The 18664-nt window shown below is 42.7% G+C and overlaps 1 protein-coding gene across 15 annotated transcripts in view; it reads right to left on the reverse strand.

Moving 5' to 3' along the window:
• Positions 1–18664, reverse strand: part of Foxp1 (forkhead box P1) — a 601333-nt gene that overhangs the window by 115876 nt on the left and 466793 nt on the right. The window contains exon 1 of one of the 15 annotated variants that reach the window (XM_029478352.1): positions 1090–4239. The exons of the other annotated variants lie outside the window; for them this stretch is intronic. The gene's annotated coding sequence lies outside the window, so the exon portion shown is untranslated. Of the gene's footprint in view, positions 1–1089; positions 4240–18664 lie in introns of those variants that run through there. 15 annotated transcript variants of the gene reach the window in all.

Here is an 18664-nt window from a genome sequence, read left to right on the forward strand (position 1 = left end):
AGGTAGAATAGGCTGGCCTAAAAATTCACAGTAATCCACCTGTCTTTGCCCCTGTGGAGTGGTGGGACCATAGGCATGCTCCACCATGCCCAGCCTGCTTGTTTGTTTTAAATGTGTATTCACGTGCAGAAGTGTGTGAAAGCCAGAGGACACCCCCAGATGTCATTCTTAAGAATACCATTTTCTCTTGAGACTCGCATTGGCCTGGAGCCCACTGAGGATGTTTGGATGACAGATCAGTGAGCCCCGGGGAATCCCCACAACTGGGATGAGAAGCCTGTGCTACCACATCTGGAATGTCCTACGGACAGAATGCAGGTCCTCATCCTTGCAAGGCAAGCACTTAAGACTGAACCATCCCTCCTGTACCTTAACTGCCTCTTAAAATGCATAAATGAGGGCGCTCATATTGAAATGTCTGTATGAAAATGTCTGTCTAAGTATGAAGATGAATCGTAAGACTCAACTACATGCCTGTAGTTCCATGGAAGAAATGTCATGGACCATGGCTAGTGTGAGATGAAAGCACACAAGAGACACACACAGTGACATCCCTTTAGAGCAGGGGTCTGCCCGGCTCATCCTTGTGTTCCACTAGTGTGGGCCACAGCGCTCCAATCATCTCTCCTCTTGGCCTCCTGTTTCTCCTTCCTACAAAAACAAATGTGGCTACAGAAATTTCCAAATTAAAACCTGGCAATGGTTTCTATATTCTTGTTTCCTAAACCTATAAATCAAAACTGTCTAAACAGGTCATAAATGTTCCTTAGCCATATAATGGGGGAAGTTCTGATTTATGGGGCCGGTAGAATAATTTTAAATAATTACATAAGGGTTTTTCAAAAAATGCAATTAACACCTTTGGAAGTTTTTTTTTTTTTTGAAATGAAAATGAATCTCTAGAGATGACTGTTCCCATACATAAAGATAGCCAGCAAAAAAAAAAGCAAAAATACAGCTTCGAGATGCAATTCTTTCTAAATGATCGGAAACAGTGCAGAGGAGTGGCTATTTACAATGTGAGTTCGTTAGCACGACCACCCCCATAAATGTTCAGCTCTGTCACATCACCAGGAGAGAGCAACTCACCCATCACACGTCACTCGTGAAGATCAGGAAGAAATCACCCAACAACCACAGGCTTCTCTCCAGTCCCAGCCGATGGCCGGCTCCCTCTGTACTGGTTTGACACATCCTACCACACTGTCCTTTGGAACACTCTGGAGCCTCCTACCTGCTCTTGCAAATCTGTCCAGTGTTCTTTCCTTCCTCTTGATCTTCATTTGTGATTCATCTTTTCCTTCTAAATCCAAGGTCTACAAATGAAATCACTCCAAATAGCTCTGTTAACTCTAACTCCCCTGGTTACCAGGCCAGTCTTATCAGTTCTGCATTTCCCTTTTTCACAATTACCAAGCATTATTAATTATGAATATTCAAGGGACACAGAAAATGGTCTTTCTGTCTGTCTGAAGCTCCAAATTTTCTATCCCTCTAAAACTCTTGCTTGAGTATTTCATCACTGCAGTGACTTAAACCCCCAAAAGGAGCACAACAGATGACCTCAGATGAAACCTTTAAGAAGTTATTCATTATTTCTTTATGTTTTGCCTTTCTTCTCCATTTCTTCTGTATTAGAACCGTGCCTTGCAAGCATGTGGCCCTCGTTCAGATCCCTAGAACACATGTGACAGCTAGAACGGTGGCTCTATGATCCCAGTACTGGGGGTAGAGAGAGGAAGGTAGAGGCAGGCAGATTTCTGGCGCCTACTGGCCAGCCTGCCTAGCTGAATCCATGAATGGAGCTCTAGGTTCAGTGAAAAACCTTATCTCAAAAACATAAGGTAAGGACTGAAGACGTAGCTTAGTAACAGAGCATTTGCCTAGCGTATCTGAGGCCCCAGGTTCAATCCTTGATACTGATTAAACATAATTAAAAAACAATGGAGGAAGACATCAGATATCAACTCCCCCCCCCACACACACACACACAGACAGAGACACAGGGAGAGACAGACAAAAAAGAGACAGAGAGACTGTAGGGGTCCATGTACACATGCACATCAATAAGGAAATAGACTATATCTGCCCTCTGGGGTTCTGCAGATCCCTGTAAGAAGGTGAAAATTAAAACACAGAAGTGGATGCTCATAGTCAGCTATTGGATAGAACACAGGGCCCCCAAAGGAGGAGCTCGAGAAAGTACCCAAGGAGCTAAAGGGGTCTGCAACCGTATAGGTGGAACAACAATATGAACTAACCAGTACCCTCAGAGCTCGTGCCTCTAGCTACATATATAGCATTGGGAAGAGAGGCCCCTTGGTCTTGCAAACTTTATATGCCTCAGTACAGGGGAACGCCAGGGCCAAGAAGTAGGAGTGGGTGGGTAGGGGAGCAGGGTGATGGGAGGTTATAGGGGACTTTCAGGATAGCATTTGAAATGTAAATGAAGAAAATACCTAATTTAAAAAATAAATAAATAAACCTTAAAAAAAAAAGAAGGTGAAAATTATTTGCCCATTCCACAGTTCACCTGTGGTTCAAAGTATCCCCCAACTCTTTCAAAACCCTGTATTATAGCCCTCAATGGCTACACAGAGAAATTCCAACTACTACCCTGACCACGAGAATGAAGACAAAAAAAAAAAATCACAAAACCACAAACATTCTGAGAGCAAACAGGCTGAGAGATCATCTTCATCTCACCCCCTCACTTTCCACAACAGGAAACATGTGCCCAGGAAAGGTGACAGAGGAAAGGTCATGTTGATAATCATAGTTGGGAGAACTGAGACTAGAACCCCAAACTCTTGACGCCTAAATGAGACATTCTTTCCATGGCTTCAGACCACCCAACAACGGCAAGGCCACAAGCTGCCACAAAGCTAAGATGATCAAATTCCAACAGGTAATAAATAGATAAATTAAAAATAAATAAATCAGTACTTATTGGAATGAGTTGTGTTTTCCACTGTAGCTATAAATTATGATTGAAAAGCTACATGTGAATATTATATATTATTAGCACAAGACATTGACATTTAAGTCATGGGCCATGTTTATAGATACTTCATTTGTCTCAAAAGCCATGTAACCTTATTTGGTTATTGATCTATACCTTACTTGTTCAATATGACAGACAGTAGTCTCATATCACTACTGATATTTCAACTGATTACTTTTAAGATGAAAAAAAAAGTTCCTTCATTATCTTAGCTGTATTGAAAGTGCTTAGCACCCAAGGTAGATAGTGACAACCATCATTGGACAACACAGACATTGAACTTCTTCTCTGGGCCAGTGAGAGGAGCTAGCATGCTGCCAGGCTGGGCAACCTGCAATCGACAAGACAGACTCCACACGGTGGTGGGAGAAAACAAACTGCTTCGAGTTATCCACTGACCTCCACACATACATGTGCCATGAGAACATGTTTATCCATATAGAAAATCTTATCAGATAATACTGTCAGTATAGAACACAGTAGTCTGTGAAATGGGTATAATATAGAAGCCACATAAAAATGAATTAGATCTCTGTGGAACAGTATGGACTCACCCTTTAATATAATAGGGGTGAGAAAACATGTATATAATAACTAGCAGGAATATGAAGATTTAAAAGGGAAATTGAAGGACCTTTCTGGATACTACTACCTCTAATCTGGATCTATGCACTTTCAAGGGAGCCAACTCCATCCCAGGAGACCCAGGAGTGGGCACACCATCCTGTCACTTCATTCCCCTCTCCCATTCACAGGGCATCAGGATAGAGAAGTGACCCAAGCCATTCAATAAATGCAGAGGCTTTTATTGAGATTACTGGGCAGGAGACCCAGTCTTCACCAAAAGGATTGCCAAGCTATAAATAAATCTAACTGTAGTTCTGAGTGAAAACAAGCCAACACAGAAAGGAAGCAGACCCGAGCAAGCCAGCAAGAACCAGTTCTGAGGATCGTCCCGGAGGGCTAGGTTGTCGGAGCGCAAGCTAACCCTTGAACTTGCAGGTTCCATGAGCTACAGCCCCAACCCTGATCCCATCACTTGCAGACCTCTGCTGGGTCATCACATTGGCATGGACTCGGGTGCCTCCTTTCACGAGGAGCCCCAGAAATCACACTGAGGACATGTCACTTCACAGAAAGCATGCTGGCCAGTGCACAGCTCCTTCTTCTAACATTCTGCTAGAAGAAAGGCTCTAAAACTGTGCCACACTCAACGTGTCCTGGACATATGCCAGAGACTGACTGTGTCACCAATTTTTATTTTTCTTATCAGGGATATACCTACAATACCATTTTAAAGTTCAATAAAGTGAACCCTCTATACATGACAACCCCGGAATACTTAAAAGACATCTTAGGTTCTGCAAGATCTTTAAAACACTGCCCCAAACTTACATACACCAGGGCTCATGATGAAAGTTCCAATTGAGGTGGTCCAATGGGTCACCCTCAAAGTGTTTCTAAGTCTCATACTGTCATTCATATGTGTACACACACACACACACACACACACACACAGAGGAAAACTCTACACTAGTTCCTTTCGAGCTTGTTTCTCCCATTGCATTGAATCTGACATTTCAGTTTCTTTTCTGTTCTAGATCTACTATGCCAAATCATGACAATTATACTTTCATAGAGTCTGGCAATAAATGATTTAACAATCTGTTAGCAACTACTTCATTGTAATCCATACATTCTAGGGAATGCAGCTTTTCTTCGTGGTGGCCCCTTCCAAAAGCCATCTAACTGTGTAAGTTAAGTTACTGAAATTCCTGACTGAGAATAAACGCATTAAAATGCAGGATAGGTTATTCATGGATTAACCTTGTCTTGAATGACGCTAACAGTATCTTCTACAGGCTTTGATTTCCTTTCTTTAAAATGAATCATTGCTTAAATGTACCTAATTTGGGCATAAAAGACCCACTCCCAACTAGTGGCCTATTTATTTCTTCCACTTGGTTATCTTGTTGAAATCTACTAAATCCAGTGCTGCTCTGTGTCCTGCCCAGCTCATCAGTGGCTCACAACTACTGTCTGTTTTCCATTTATTTAGTCTTTTTACTTCCCCACTAATATGTACCTTTGCAAATCCTGCAGATGACCAGAAAAGCCCAATGATTTTGGGTTTTCTCTGTCCAGTACTACTACTGGGTTCCTAGAATTGTCACCAACTGCCCAACTTCTCGTCACAATATCAGGGGCTTTGCTGAGTGACTGGCACATTCTGGGAGGTCCCCATTTTGTTTGGTCCTTCCATGATGGGTATCTAGATCCAGTATGCCAAATCATGACAATTATACTTTCATAGAGTCTGGCAATAAATGATTTAACAATCTGTTAGCAACTATTTTATTGTATTCCATACATTCCAGGGAATGCACCAACAAACACAAGACATTTATTAATTAATTTGCCTAAAGATAAAGTGGCAGACCAAGTGCTGGTAGGAATCTGCTTCTTCATCCTGGGCTAAGACTTCTGATGGCACGGTGGGGCAATTGCTAAACTGGAGCTATGCACACGGTTTGGAGTGATATCTGTCACAACTGTACAGTTTACAACCCCACCCTGTCCTAGGGACAAGAGTACCTCAGTGCCTCTCAGATGGTGCCTGTTGGTGTCCTGGTTTATCCACTCTGAGCTGGTGGTGAAGTCTGTATTAAACAGATGTATGAACCTTCCCTAAAAGGTAACCGTCTCCTTTTCCCTTAATAGGACCGCACAGAATACCAGAGTCATTAGCAGGTATTGAATTCGAGGGAAAGCAAGGGGAGAAGATATTTGACAAATGTCATGCTAATTTCCTTTACAGAATCTGGAGTTGTCATCTTCTCTAAGCTCCAGTGTCTCTGGCTGGTCAGGAGACACAGGTTGCCTTCTGAGGTTAGAGATGACAATCTGGCATGTGGGCACAAACTCTGAGTTCCATCGTGCAGTGTACTCTCCAGGAGTACTCCATTCTGAAGTGTGGGTGGCATCTTAACGTGACCCTGAGCTACAAACATCTACCCCAGAGCAAAACGGAAAACCAGTTTGTGTAAAATTAAAAGCTATTTTCTTGGTTCATCACTTGCTTCTGACTTCCAACTGTAACACATTCGGCCAGAATGATAGGCTACCTCTGCGTCCAGAGCTGGGGCATAGAATCTATCTATGCACAACCATGGAGAATAGACATTACAGAAAATAATGACTTCCAAAGCCAGCAGGCAACCTACCAAACACCAGCTACATGTGTGTTCACAGATGAAAATGAATGGCTGTTTACCCTCGAGGCCCCATAAGAAAGATGCAGCCACCTTCACAGTAAAATTCATTGTTTTCTATTGAACATGCAAAACTAAGGAAGGCACAGCCGTGCAACTCCAGCAAAGCATCCTAGAGCATCTGGGATTTCTTTGTTGACGCTGGGCACATTCAAGAATGATAAGGGACTGCGGAGACTGTCTGACACTGGTGCTTTGTCATGTGGTGAGCACCTGAGATAGATTCCCAACATCTACAATAAATTAATTAATTAATCAATCAATCAATCAATCAATCAACATATCAATCAATCAATCAATCAATCAATCAATCAGGCATGATGGTGGTATATACTTATAATCTCTGTGGAGGGTAGTAGGGAGCCCTGGAGTCAGCTTAACCTTTCCTTTACATTCCAGGCCAATGGGAAACTTTGTTTAAAAGAACAGTGGCCTTTAATCCCAGCACTTGGGAGGCAGAGGCAGGCGGATTTCTGAGTTCAAGGCCAGCCTGGTCTAAAGAGTGAGTTCCAGGACAGCCAGGGCTACACAGAGAAATCCTGTCTCAAAAAACCAAAAAATATAAAATGGGCAGCTGGGCGGTGGTTCTACACACCTTTAATCCTGGTGCTCACATTCAGAAAAGTCAAAAGTCCACTGTTCGGTACTGTCTGACTGCACAAAAGGAACGATACAGATGTTGTCTGCCAGAGAGCTGCACAACACAGTAAAGTATATGTAATCAGGATTTAGTACTCTGTGGATGCAATGAATAAAGGCCCACATTCCCTGTCAGAGCATCGCAGAGTGGCAGGAAGTCATCCTAAGTTTCCTGTGGAGATGCCATCCATATTGACAGAGACTTGTCAGCCTTCTACCGAGACTTCTGTGGTTTAGCACTTTGTCAAAACAGGATACTATTTAAATTAAAAATTTACTGATTCAAGTTAAAAAAAAAAAAAGAAAAAAACCAAAAAACCAAAAACTTGCTTTGCTGTTTTTATAACCAAATTCGTGGGTGGGGAAACTCTGACCTTTTTAAAAATGCATATTTTTTATTGGTGCCTTTTATGGCTCTAAGAAGATTCTATATTTAGTAGGCTGGTTGTGAGGAGGAGGGCACTTGAGCCAGATGACTGTCACTTTCTATGAATTACTGTACATGGGCTCATCACATTATGCAAAAGTAACTGATGTGAAACAAACAAAAACACCTGTTTGCATATGAAAATGTCGTAAAATCTTTGTGGGGAGAAAAAGGGGAAATACACAGAAAGCCAGTCACCGCATAATTAGGGTCCCACATGAATCTGATCAGCATGCAAAAGTTTTCCTTCCTTCCTCCCCCACCCCCTCCCTTTTTATTATATATATATAATAAATTTATTATATATATATGTAAAAAGGTTAAGCCAGGATATGAGAGTATGGTCAAGAAGCAAAATGGCAGAACATGGTGGTGCACATATGAAATCCCACCAAGTGAGAAGCGAAGAAGACAGGTAGACTGTTGAGTTTCAAGGCAACCCAGGCAACCAAAGTGGGACTCTTGTTTCAAAACAAGACAAATAACTAATGCTAAGACCCAAGGATCTGGGGAGTGACGGGGTTCCCACTGATACGGAAAAGAACAAATGAAGCTGCCTTTGCCCACTGGCTGTTCCTTCTTCTTTGGCCACCCCTTGTTAGTAACAGGCAGATCTTTTAGTGAGCAGCACAATGCTTGGCCAACAGTGCTCACCAGGGCTCAGGTCACATGGTAGTCACTGATTTCGTTTTCTGGCTCTCATAGCTGAGAGAAGCAAGACATTACAAGCTATGGCACTTGTTCATGTGTTGATAGTAAATAAGGCAGGTAAGAAGGTTGAGATTGGTAAAGCAGCCTTCAAGACAGGGTTACTCTATGTGCACAATAGATGTGAAGGCAACATTGGCATGTGAATGGAAAGGCTAGGTTTGCTTGCAAACTGCTATAGTGTGGGCACATGTCTCCCAAAGGCCAATGTGTTAAAGACTTGGTTCTAAGTTTGAGGCACTTGGAAGTTGGTGGGTCCTTCTGAGGTGGGGCACTAAGTCATTGGTACTTGAAGGGGACTGTGAGATACCCACCTCTTCTCACTTCTCAGTCATGGAAAGAAAGCTTGCAATGTCATGGACTCCTATGATACATTCACAGGCCCCAAAGAAAGCCCCAAATATGGGATGAAATTTTCACAACTATGAAACCCCCTCCCCATTTTGTTTGATTTTGTGGTTAGACAGGGATGCACTATGTAGCCCTGGCTGACCTGGAACTCACTACGTAGACCAAGCTAACTTCTTTCTGAGTGATGGTATGAGCTGTATTTTGTACAGTACCACTCTGATCTTTAAGTTAACTAGCTTAGGTATTCCTTATGTGAAAGAGAGTTAATAAGTCCTGAGTCAGGGGAAGCTAGATGCTGTTCCATGGAATTAGGCAAGCATCACAGTAAAGAGGTCCACACCACCACACCATGAGGAGCTGGGGCCTTCTGCCAAAGGCCATGCGAATGAGCCATCTCTGAAGTGGGAAATCCTGTCGTTCCCCCCTCCCCCAATTACACCTCAGTCTTAACTTAGCCTGTAATCTCAAGAGAGAACCACTCAAAGACATGAACCCCCAAGTCTCAGGACTGTGCAACATACTAAGCATTGGTATTGTTATTACAAGAATAAAGGTCTATGCTAACCACCAAAATATCAGAACCTCGTAAGTGGGTTAGAGGTGGAGGTGGAGCAACTGCCTTAGATAGACTGCTGGCTTTGCAATGGCCTGTTACTTCATTTTTACCCTAGAGGGTCACTTCTGCACATAGACAGAAAAGCTGAGCACCATATCTCACAAGGCTGGCTAGGGAAGTACACAGAATGTATACTGAATGTCTACCAGGTAGAGCAGTCACAGAGGATGAAAACTAAATGCTGGCCTGAGACATAACAGAGAGAGGGAGAGAGAGAGGGGAGGGGAGGGGAGGGGAGGGGAGGAGAGGAGAGGAGAGGAGAGGAGAGGAGAGGAGAGAAAATAGAGAGACAGACAGACATATACCAGGGGGTGCAGCCATGGAGGATGAAGGCTAAGTGCTGGCCCAAGAAATAATAAAGATATATTAATAGACAGATAGACAGACAACTAATTCCTTAAGCCTCAATATTGTAGGTGTGCTTATTGAAGCAGGTCATAGACAAGATAAGGGGGACAGGCCATCTCCAGCCCACAACACAGAAGGAAAGAACATGTACCATGCTCTTCAGGAACAAGCTGTGGAGACTATGCAAGTGGCTCTGGCGATTTTATTGCTGCGACTCTAGAGAAGCCACGAGTTGCAATTTAATTGGAGATTTCCAGGTTTCTTAACCTTTACAACGAACCCTGGAAAATGTTAACCGCTGTGTGTACAAGCAAAATGGTCTAGCCCGTGGGCTGATCCATTTGTAATCAGTAAGACAGAATCAATTCCTCAGCCTTAAATCTCTCAGCAGCTTTATTCCATTATGAAATAAATACCAACATCCACACTTCCCCCCAAGCAATTCCATGTCCTAATCGTCTCTTATATTTTCTGGAAAGTTCCACGTTCTGTTTTATTTTTAAAACAGTATTGTCTTCTGTGTATCAAAGTTGTCATGACGGTTGTTATGGAACGCAAGCCTTGTTTTCATAAGTGCAGTCAATAATGCTAGTAATGCAGAAGTGAAAGAATGGATGGCCTGCAGGTGCAACGAGAACTCCCTGAAGGGGAAAATGTCACAGGGCAGCGAAGAGTGACACTTCACTCAGTTCCCAAGAAAGGACACTCAACTCTGACTAGACGGCCTTGTGATAAGAGGTTTGTAGGCCATGTTTCCCTTCCACAAACATAACGTAGAACACAAAAAGAAAATCAGATCACTCCCTAGTCGTCATCTCCATCAGTATAGTCCTCTGCTCCTATCCTGATACTGAAGACTTACCGGTTGTATAATACTCCCGGTTGTAAGATCTGTTACAATCAACATCACAATGAGTCCCAGAGTATCAGGTGCATAAGCAGGTAACACTTTGAATACTGTGTGCTTGCATTTGTGTCTGTGGTTCTGTGTGTGTGTGTGTGTGTGTGTGTGTGTGTGTGTGTGTGTGTGTGTGAGGGGGGTGAGTGAGGGAGAGACAGAGAATAATATGGATTAGCCCTCCAACACAATGCAATTGGTTGTCTTATTTACCTCAGAGAATCTCAGAAAATGGGCTCACATTGGTAAGGTCCTATTAAGTAAGAATGCCTGAATTTAGGTAGATTCAGCTTACAGTAAACTTTATCACAATTTGACAGCTCAGGTCAATGAGGACAGTTCCTACTGTTTTTCATGGTCAATCAATATACTTAACCAATGAACTTGATGCCATGATTATATATGGTTATTATTTCTAAAATAAATATAAACTAATCATCAGCTATTAACTGTAGCTCTACTTCCAAATGTAAACATGATGATCAATTTGCTCACATTAATAAAAGATCAGTGGCCCTTCCTCTAAGGGCAACAGGTGTAAGAAACTATGAAGCTATGAATATTTAGAAAAAGCAAAAGAATGCAGGACAGGTGGCAGTGATGGGTAGGGTTCCATGACAGGGGCCAGTCTCTGCGTCAGGGGACCTGAAGTGCAGTATGGGTGGAAACTCAAGCCTGAGGTCCTCTTGTGAGTGAGAGGAGGCGGCAGCTGGCCTCAGAAGGAAGGCAGTGATTTAAAGCATTTTTTCTTTAGTAAGAGAGGTAGTTTTTAACTTTTCTTCTGAAGTTCTTATTTTCATCTGAAATCTGCACAAATAAAAATATTTCAAAGGGTCTGCGCAGTTCACTGTGGAGGAAGGGGTTTGGCTGGGTTTCCACGGCTTTCAAGTTTTTCTTATTTGGAGGGGAAATTTGAGCGCCTGGGGAGAAGATGAAGGTAGGAGATGCTCTCAGAGCTTCCAGGCATATTGTCTGTGCTGAGACCAGCACGATGAATGAGGAGTAGAGGAAATGCGGCGGGAAGGAGTGAAGGAGACCGGTCAGAGATGCATGGATGCAAGCCACATCACAAGAGAACATTATGGGCTAGAAGTTCCTCAGCATTTGTATAGCACATGTGACGCCCTAGGTTCGACTTCCCCCAAAGAAACCTCCCACCCCATCTCTCAGCAAAAGGACTTAATTATCACATTGTTTTAAGAGGGGAGGGGACCAAGACTAGCATTGTCCCATGGAGCTTTTCTACAATGATGGAAGTGTTCTCTATGTGTATTGTCCAAAACCAGTAGCTGTCAGCCACATGTGGCTATTAAAATGTAAAATAAAATGTGACTGGAGGGCTGGTGAGATGGCTCAGTGGGTAAGAGCACCCGACTGCTCTTCCAAAGGTCCCGAGTTCAAATCCCAGCAACCACATGGTGGCTCACAACCATCCATAACGAGATCTGACTCCCTCCTCTGGAGTGTCTGAAGACAGCTACAGTGTACTTACATATAATAAATAAATCTTTAAAAAAATGTGACTGGAAAAAAATGGCTCAGTGAAAAAGAACAGTAGCTGCTCTTGCAAAAGGACTGTGGTTTGGTTCCAAGCACCCACATAGAGGCTCACAACTACACACAAACACTAGTTCCAGAGTATCTACCACCCTCAACTGGTCTCCATGGGCACCAGGCATGCACGTGGCACACATACATACAAGCAGGCAAAAGCCTCATGCCTATAAATAAAAATAAATAAATCTTTAAAAATGTTTTAAATAAAATTGGATAAAAATGTACATTTTAGTTCTGCCTTTGTGCTAGCTACATTCTGAGCAGCCTACTCACAGGTCTCTTCACAGCTCACTGAGACCATTAATGAGAGCGTTTATGACATTGTATGGTAACTGTTTCTGCCCAGTTCAACCCTCACATGAGGGTGTTAAAGTACAGAGATCTGGACTAAGGCACTGAGTGGATGCAGTATGCAGTAACTCACTAACTACTACCAAACTATTTCTGAAATGTCTGAAATGCAGTTGATAAGTCTTTATGCATGCATGTATGCATATGTCATGTGTATGTGTGTGCACGCACACGTGCTCACAAGCGAAATATAGTATCACAAGCAAGATATAGTATCTCTGTTACGTAGAACTCCAATCGGAAAACTATGTTTAAAAACAAACAAACAAAACAACAACAACAACAAAGAAAAGATGAGCTCTTGCTGTTAGGTGAGTATCTGGGTCTCCCACAGCCTGAACCACCCTCAATGACCACTGTCCTAAGATGCTGTAGAGATCGTACAGGCAACACCACTATAAGATGATATTGCACCATCTCAGTTCAAAACCTGCAAAACCAACATTGAAGACTGAGGAATATTTCATTAGCAATGAACATATAGGGCTGACATAATGGCTCAGCGGGTAAGAGCACTGACTGCTCTTCCAAAGGTCCTGAGTTCAAATCCCAGAAACCACATGGTGGCTCACAACCACCCATAATGAGATCTGAAGCCCTCTTCTGGTACGTCTTAAGTGTACTTATGTATAATAATAAATAAATCTTTAAAAAACAAAGAAAGAAACATATAGAGTAGAGATGCCCTACACCAGTATGACAGGCACAGTATTTAGAGCTACAGTCTGACTTCCTGGTTCCACAGCAATGTGTCTGTCTGTCTCTCTCTTTCTCTTTCTCTTTCTCTCTTTCTTCTTCCTTCTTTCCATCCATCCATCCATCCATCCATCCATCCATCCATCTTTCTGCATTTTGCATAATGAGCAGAACAGGAGTTTGTTTATGGAGCACTGACAGAAGGAAAGTCCTGGACAAACTCAGAGTCTGCACTGTAAACAGCACTCAAGTCTTTGATTGACATATGCCTTACCTGAGCAGTGCAGTCTGACAGTGAGATATGGATTAGTCTCAACACTTATAAAAGTATCCAGAACTCAGACAAAAAAAAAAAAAAAAATCAGGTAAATGACTTTTATCAAGACATAGTAGTTCCCAACTTGGTTTAGACTAGGGATAATGTAAAAAAAAAAAAAAAAGAAAAAGAAAAAGAAAAAAAATCATGAAAAAGATAAAATCCACGCAGACAGGAGCCTAGCATTAGCATCCTCAAAGAGGCTTTTTCCAGCAAACAGATGCAGAGACCCACAGCAATCCATTAGATGGTACATGGGGATCCTGTGGAAGAGGGGGTAGAAGGATTGCACAAACCAGAGAGGTCAAGGACACCACAAGCAAACCCACAGAATCAACTAACCTGGGCTCAAAGAAACTGAAACACCAACCAGGGAACCTGCATGGGACTGACCTAGGTCCTCTGCATATATGCTATGGTTGTGTAGCTTGGTTTTTTGTGGGACTCTTAACAGTGGGAGTAGAGGCTGTCTCTGACTCTTTTGCCTGCTTTTGGAACCCCTTTCCTACCACTGAGTCGCCTCATTCAGCCTTAATACAAGGGGAGGTACACAGTCTTATTGCAACGTGATATGCTGTGCTCGGTTGACATCTCTGGGAAGCCTGCCTTTTTCTGAAGGGGAAATAGAGGAGGAGTGGATGGGGGGGGGGCTGCTGGGAGGGAAAACTGTGGTTAGAATATGCTTTATGAGAGAGAGAGAAAAAGTGGAGAACAGAGACTGATTGCAAGGCAGAAATGCATGAAGTTATAGAAAGGAAAAGATGAGCTATATCATGTACACCCCAACACAGACCTCTAACATGACTTTAAGCACATTCTCCTTGTGTGTCACTTCTGGGACTTCTTAGAGAAACAGCAAAGTGTATGTAGAGGAGGCTACCAAACTCTTCCACAGTACACTGAGCTCCCTGTCCACCGTGACACACAGACAAACTTCTCAGCATTCTCACCCAGCCAACACAGCTCAGGGTCTTGTGATTTTCACAAGTATCTGGTGCCAGGCCTTGGTAGTGGTAACTATTTATTCTGCTGTGCTCCCAGGGTTGAGCGAGTCATTTGAAGACATGAAACTGAGACCTGGAGGTAAGATACTGTGTTGAAATCAGACATGCTTGGTTTCAAAATGCAAACAATTGAGGGAAATTCCACTAGCACATGACAAGGCCCTCAAGAAGTCTTTTAGGTTGAAGAAGTGCCATGCCACCAGCTCAAGGGGGAGCCATTCCTACCTTAGACAGCTTGAGTTTATACTGTAAAGTATTTTCTGGCAGATGGCAGTAGTTTCTAACATTGTCATAAAGTCGGGTACATTATGAAGCTATTATGACAGATGAGAGTCTTGACAGAGTGACTTCGCCTGGATTTTTAGTCCATGGTATGGGCTATTAGTTGCCCTGCCATCCAAGGTCACCCCCCTACAACTCCAAAGGTAAGAACAGAATTGCTACCACCACTGCACCGACTGCAGTGTGCTCACAGGGTTTAGAAGAGAGAAAGTAGGGAATGTGGGGGTGAGCAGAACCCCTGAGCAGGTGGGGGACAAGATCCCTCTTCCTCTAAGCATAGCTGCTCCCCACTCTATAGCAGCTAACGGGTGTGATGATTAATTATTGTCAACTTAACAGCAGCTAGGATCACTTGGGAGACAAACCTCTGGGTATATCTAAGAGGGATTTTCTACACTGTGTTAAATGAGGTGGGAAGACACATTCTGATCGGGTAGGTATGGCGAGTGGGCACCATCCTACGGGCTCAAATACTGGATATGAATACAAAGCAGGATCACTGTCCTACCAGCCCTCTCGCTCTGCTTCCTAACTGCACGCACTGTGTGGCCAGTGGCCATAAGCTCCTGCCTGCTCTGCCATGACAGACTCTACCCCCAAATAAGCTTGCTCTCCCTTGACTTGCTCCTTGTTAGGTGTCTCTTTACAGCACTGAGAAAACGTATCAATGCACGGGACTTGGCAGTGTGGGCTGGATTTCTGTCTTCAGTAGTTCTCCTTCAGGTGGTCTAAAGGACTGGTCAGTGAATACTATGCCCAGATCTGGTCAACCACCTGTGTTTCTATGGCCTTGGGGCTAAGAGTTGCTTTCATATCATTAAACAACTGAAAAAAAATTACAAAAGTCAAGTATTTCGTGACATGTGAAAATTTGAAATTCAAACTTAAGTGCCCACAAGTGTGCTGGAATACAGCCATGTTCATTCATTTCTGCATTGTCTGTGCCCATTTTAACACGACAACAGCACAGTGAGTAGTTGCCATAGAGACAGTATGGCCCACGGAGCCAAAAATATTCACTATCTGGTCCTTTACAGAGAAAGATGGCTGACCCCTCGTCTAAAGAAAGAAAGGAGCTGCTCTTGAACCAAATTCAATTTTGGCAGAGATCACAAGACCCTCCAGGCAATATGGCAGGTCTGAGAGTTTCCATATACAAACTGGAAACTGAGAAGAGGAGGCAAGGTCGGCCTCATCACCCAGACCCCTTGACAGCACCTTGAAATGCCATCAATCAGTGTGTGCCTTACAGGACTTGGAGGGCTCAGTATAAATTTCAGCACACAAGCCCTTGACACAGTCCAGGGGTGTAACAGGACCCCGGTGATGTCATATGATAAAGGAGATTTCTCTGGAGGCTTCTACATGGCATTGAGCTGGAGAATTTCCAAGAAATTGAATTTCTAAAGTGCCATCCTTGACGCTTCAAAATAATTCCACTGGAGCACCAAGCCTCCTTGAAGAGAACATTGTCTTCTCAGTGACCCTTGTCACTGAGTGTCGTCCTCAAAGACATAAATTGGAAGCTATTTTCTTTCCAGCGAGACAGACTAAATCCAGGATGTAGATTTTCCAATTAGGCTCTTTTTAAACATCTGTTGGTAGGCTGCATTTAACATTAGTTATTTGAGCAAAGCACAATTTGATTAGACTGTCTGAAACTAAGCCAAAGTCTGCAAAATAATAGCTCAATTAAATTCTGTTTTGCTTGCATTTGTCTTAGATTTTCCTGAGTGTGATACTATTCCAAATAGTCAAGTAAACCAATTCCTTTCTAAATGAGAGATTTAGGTGTATCTTCCACCCTCCTTCCACATACATTTAATAATCTTTCCTATCTTCGCTATGCTTCATTGAACTTAATCTTGACACCAGATACATTTCCGTAGTTTGCCTTTAGTCTCCTTTAATTTTCCAAGCTTGTGAATTAAAGTTCTGTACCATTAATATTATGCCTTAAATAGATTAGCAAATTTATAAAGGCAGGCAAAGGGCATTGGGGCAGCCTCCCCTTGGTAAAGAAGCCCCTTAGTTTCCACTCTCTACCCAACCTGCATTTCAGGTCCTTAAAGTCAGAATTGGGCAGGACTGTCTTTAAAAATCTTTTTAGTGATGTTTACTGTCTTGAAATGATGCTGTAAGATTATGAACCTGAGACTGGTGTGCAACCTCGTTATTGAGAGCAATTTATCAATTTACCTTTTTTTTTAGCTTATATATTCCATTCACTCATTTGCTCATTCATCACAGTCTCATTCATCTCAACCACCTACGGAGGAAGACTGTGGAGATGGCTCAGTTTGTTCACCTGTTTGCTATTCTAGCATGAGACCTGAGCTTGACCCTGAATCCATACTTAAAAAAATAAAAAGAAAAGAAAAGAAAAGAAAAAAGGCAATGTGTGGTGGCATGTGCTTATAATTCCAGTACCAGGGAAGAAGAGACAGGCAGATCTTTGTGATTCACTGAGCCAGCCAGCTTAGACTATTTGCTGAGTTCTAGGCCAGTGAAAGAGTGCCTTTAAAAAATAAAACAAAACAAACAAACAACAACAACAAAAGTGTCTGTAACCAAGGAATGACTCCCAAGGCTGTTCCCTAGCTGGTACATGCTTACACACAGGCACGCACGNCGAGGAGCTTGTCAGACTGCCTGACTTGTTATAGGCATGTCAGGAGTGACCAGGTGAGATGTCAATAATCAACTCTCTTTGCCTTTGAAAACTAGCATTAGTTCATAAAGGACACAAGAATGGGTCTTTCAGAACATTATGATGCTCATTCATGGATAATATGCCAAACAGAAAGAACTAACCCATCAAAACAGTGTCAGCAGCAGGAATTGATATCGTCATCTTGATGAAATAATACCTGAAAGACTCAACTTACAAGGTATAAAGGCTGTTTGCACCTCTTAGTTTCAGAAGTTGGTGGGGCTACTTTAAGGTCTGTGTTCAGGTACCTTAACATGGTAGAAATATACGGCCAGGGAAAGTTACTCACCAACAGGTGCAAAGAAGAGAATAGGGGTGTCCCAATACTGTCTTCAGGACTATGTCCCTAATCGCCTACTTAGTCTTAAATGCCTCGGTAACTCTGAAGAGTATCGTCACTCTTTAAGATAGGGTCGGCAGTTCAACACGCCAGGAGCCAAGATGGCAGCCAACTGCACTAAGTACCCGTTACTTCTCTGTCCAAGCCACCTACAAACATTAACTCAGCAGATCTTTTAATAGGACCCTGGCATAGGAGCTATGATCATTTTGATTGTCAGAGGAGAGGTTTGAGGTTTTCATCAAATGTACTTAGCAGTTGGGAGACAGCAGCCTGTCCCCAGTCTACTGCTCAAACTAGGTGGTGGTCAACAGCAAGTAAGCTGAAATATGGAACCCGGAGGCTTGCAAGTGAGCTGTTTCCCTTTAAGACATGGTTATGAGAAGAGCTGTCTCTTCTGAGAATTCTGTTTCTCAGGCCCTGTGTGAGCCACTTTCAGGCTTTAATCACTTAACCTTCATAATTACCTTTCGGTAGGCAGGGTAACCAGCAATATTCTCTAGATGAGAAAATGGAAAGAAAGGGAGTTTAAGTTACTTTCCTGGGGCCACACAGGAATAACATGCTATCAGGACTCGATTTCTCAGTCTGACAAGGGCAGCCACACTATTAATAGTAGTATGCATCAACCTCCTCGCTTCCAGATATTGGGACATGTGAGTTCCAAAGCACCATCCTACACAGTTAATGCAGGTAAAGGGCAGAGTGTACTTTAGATCTGACTATAAGGAGATATAGTGCTGGAAACAAATGGAATTTGCTCCAGCATTCTGAAGGATATTGGGAAAACACACAAAGTATATATTGAACCTGGGGCAGGGTTTCCATAACTATTAAGGAATCTTTTAAGCATCTCAGAGAAACAAAACAAAGTAAAACAAAAACCAAGATTAAAAAAAAAAAACCAAAGAAACAAAAAATAAAAACACAAAAATGTAAGTACTTTTCCACTTTGGTATGTTTTTTAGTAGCTGATCAATGGTCAATCCAGGTAAGCAGACCACTGTTTCTAACACTGGTACCTTGGGCAAATATGGGTAGTCTATTACAGAGTCTGACCTGGACCCAGAATCCCTTAAATAGCACTCTTAGCAGAATACACACACACACACACACACACACACACACACACACACACACAC

The sequence above is a fragment of the Mus caroli genome, chromosome 6 (assembly GCF_900094665.2).
Source record: "Mus caroli chromosome 6, CAROLI_EIJ_v1.1, whole genome shotgun sequence".
Taxonomy (NCBI): Eukaryota; Metazoa; Chordata; class Mammalia; order Rodentia; family Muridae; genus Mus; species Mus caroli.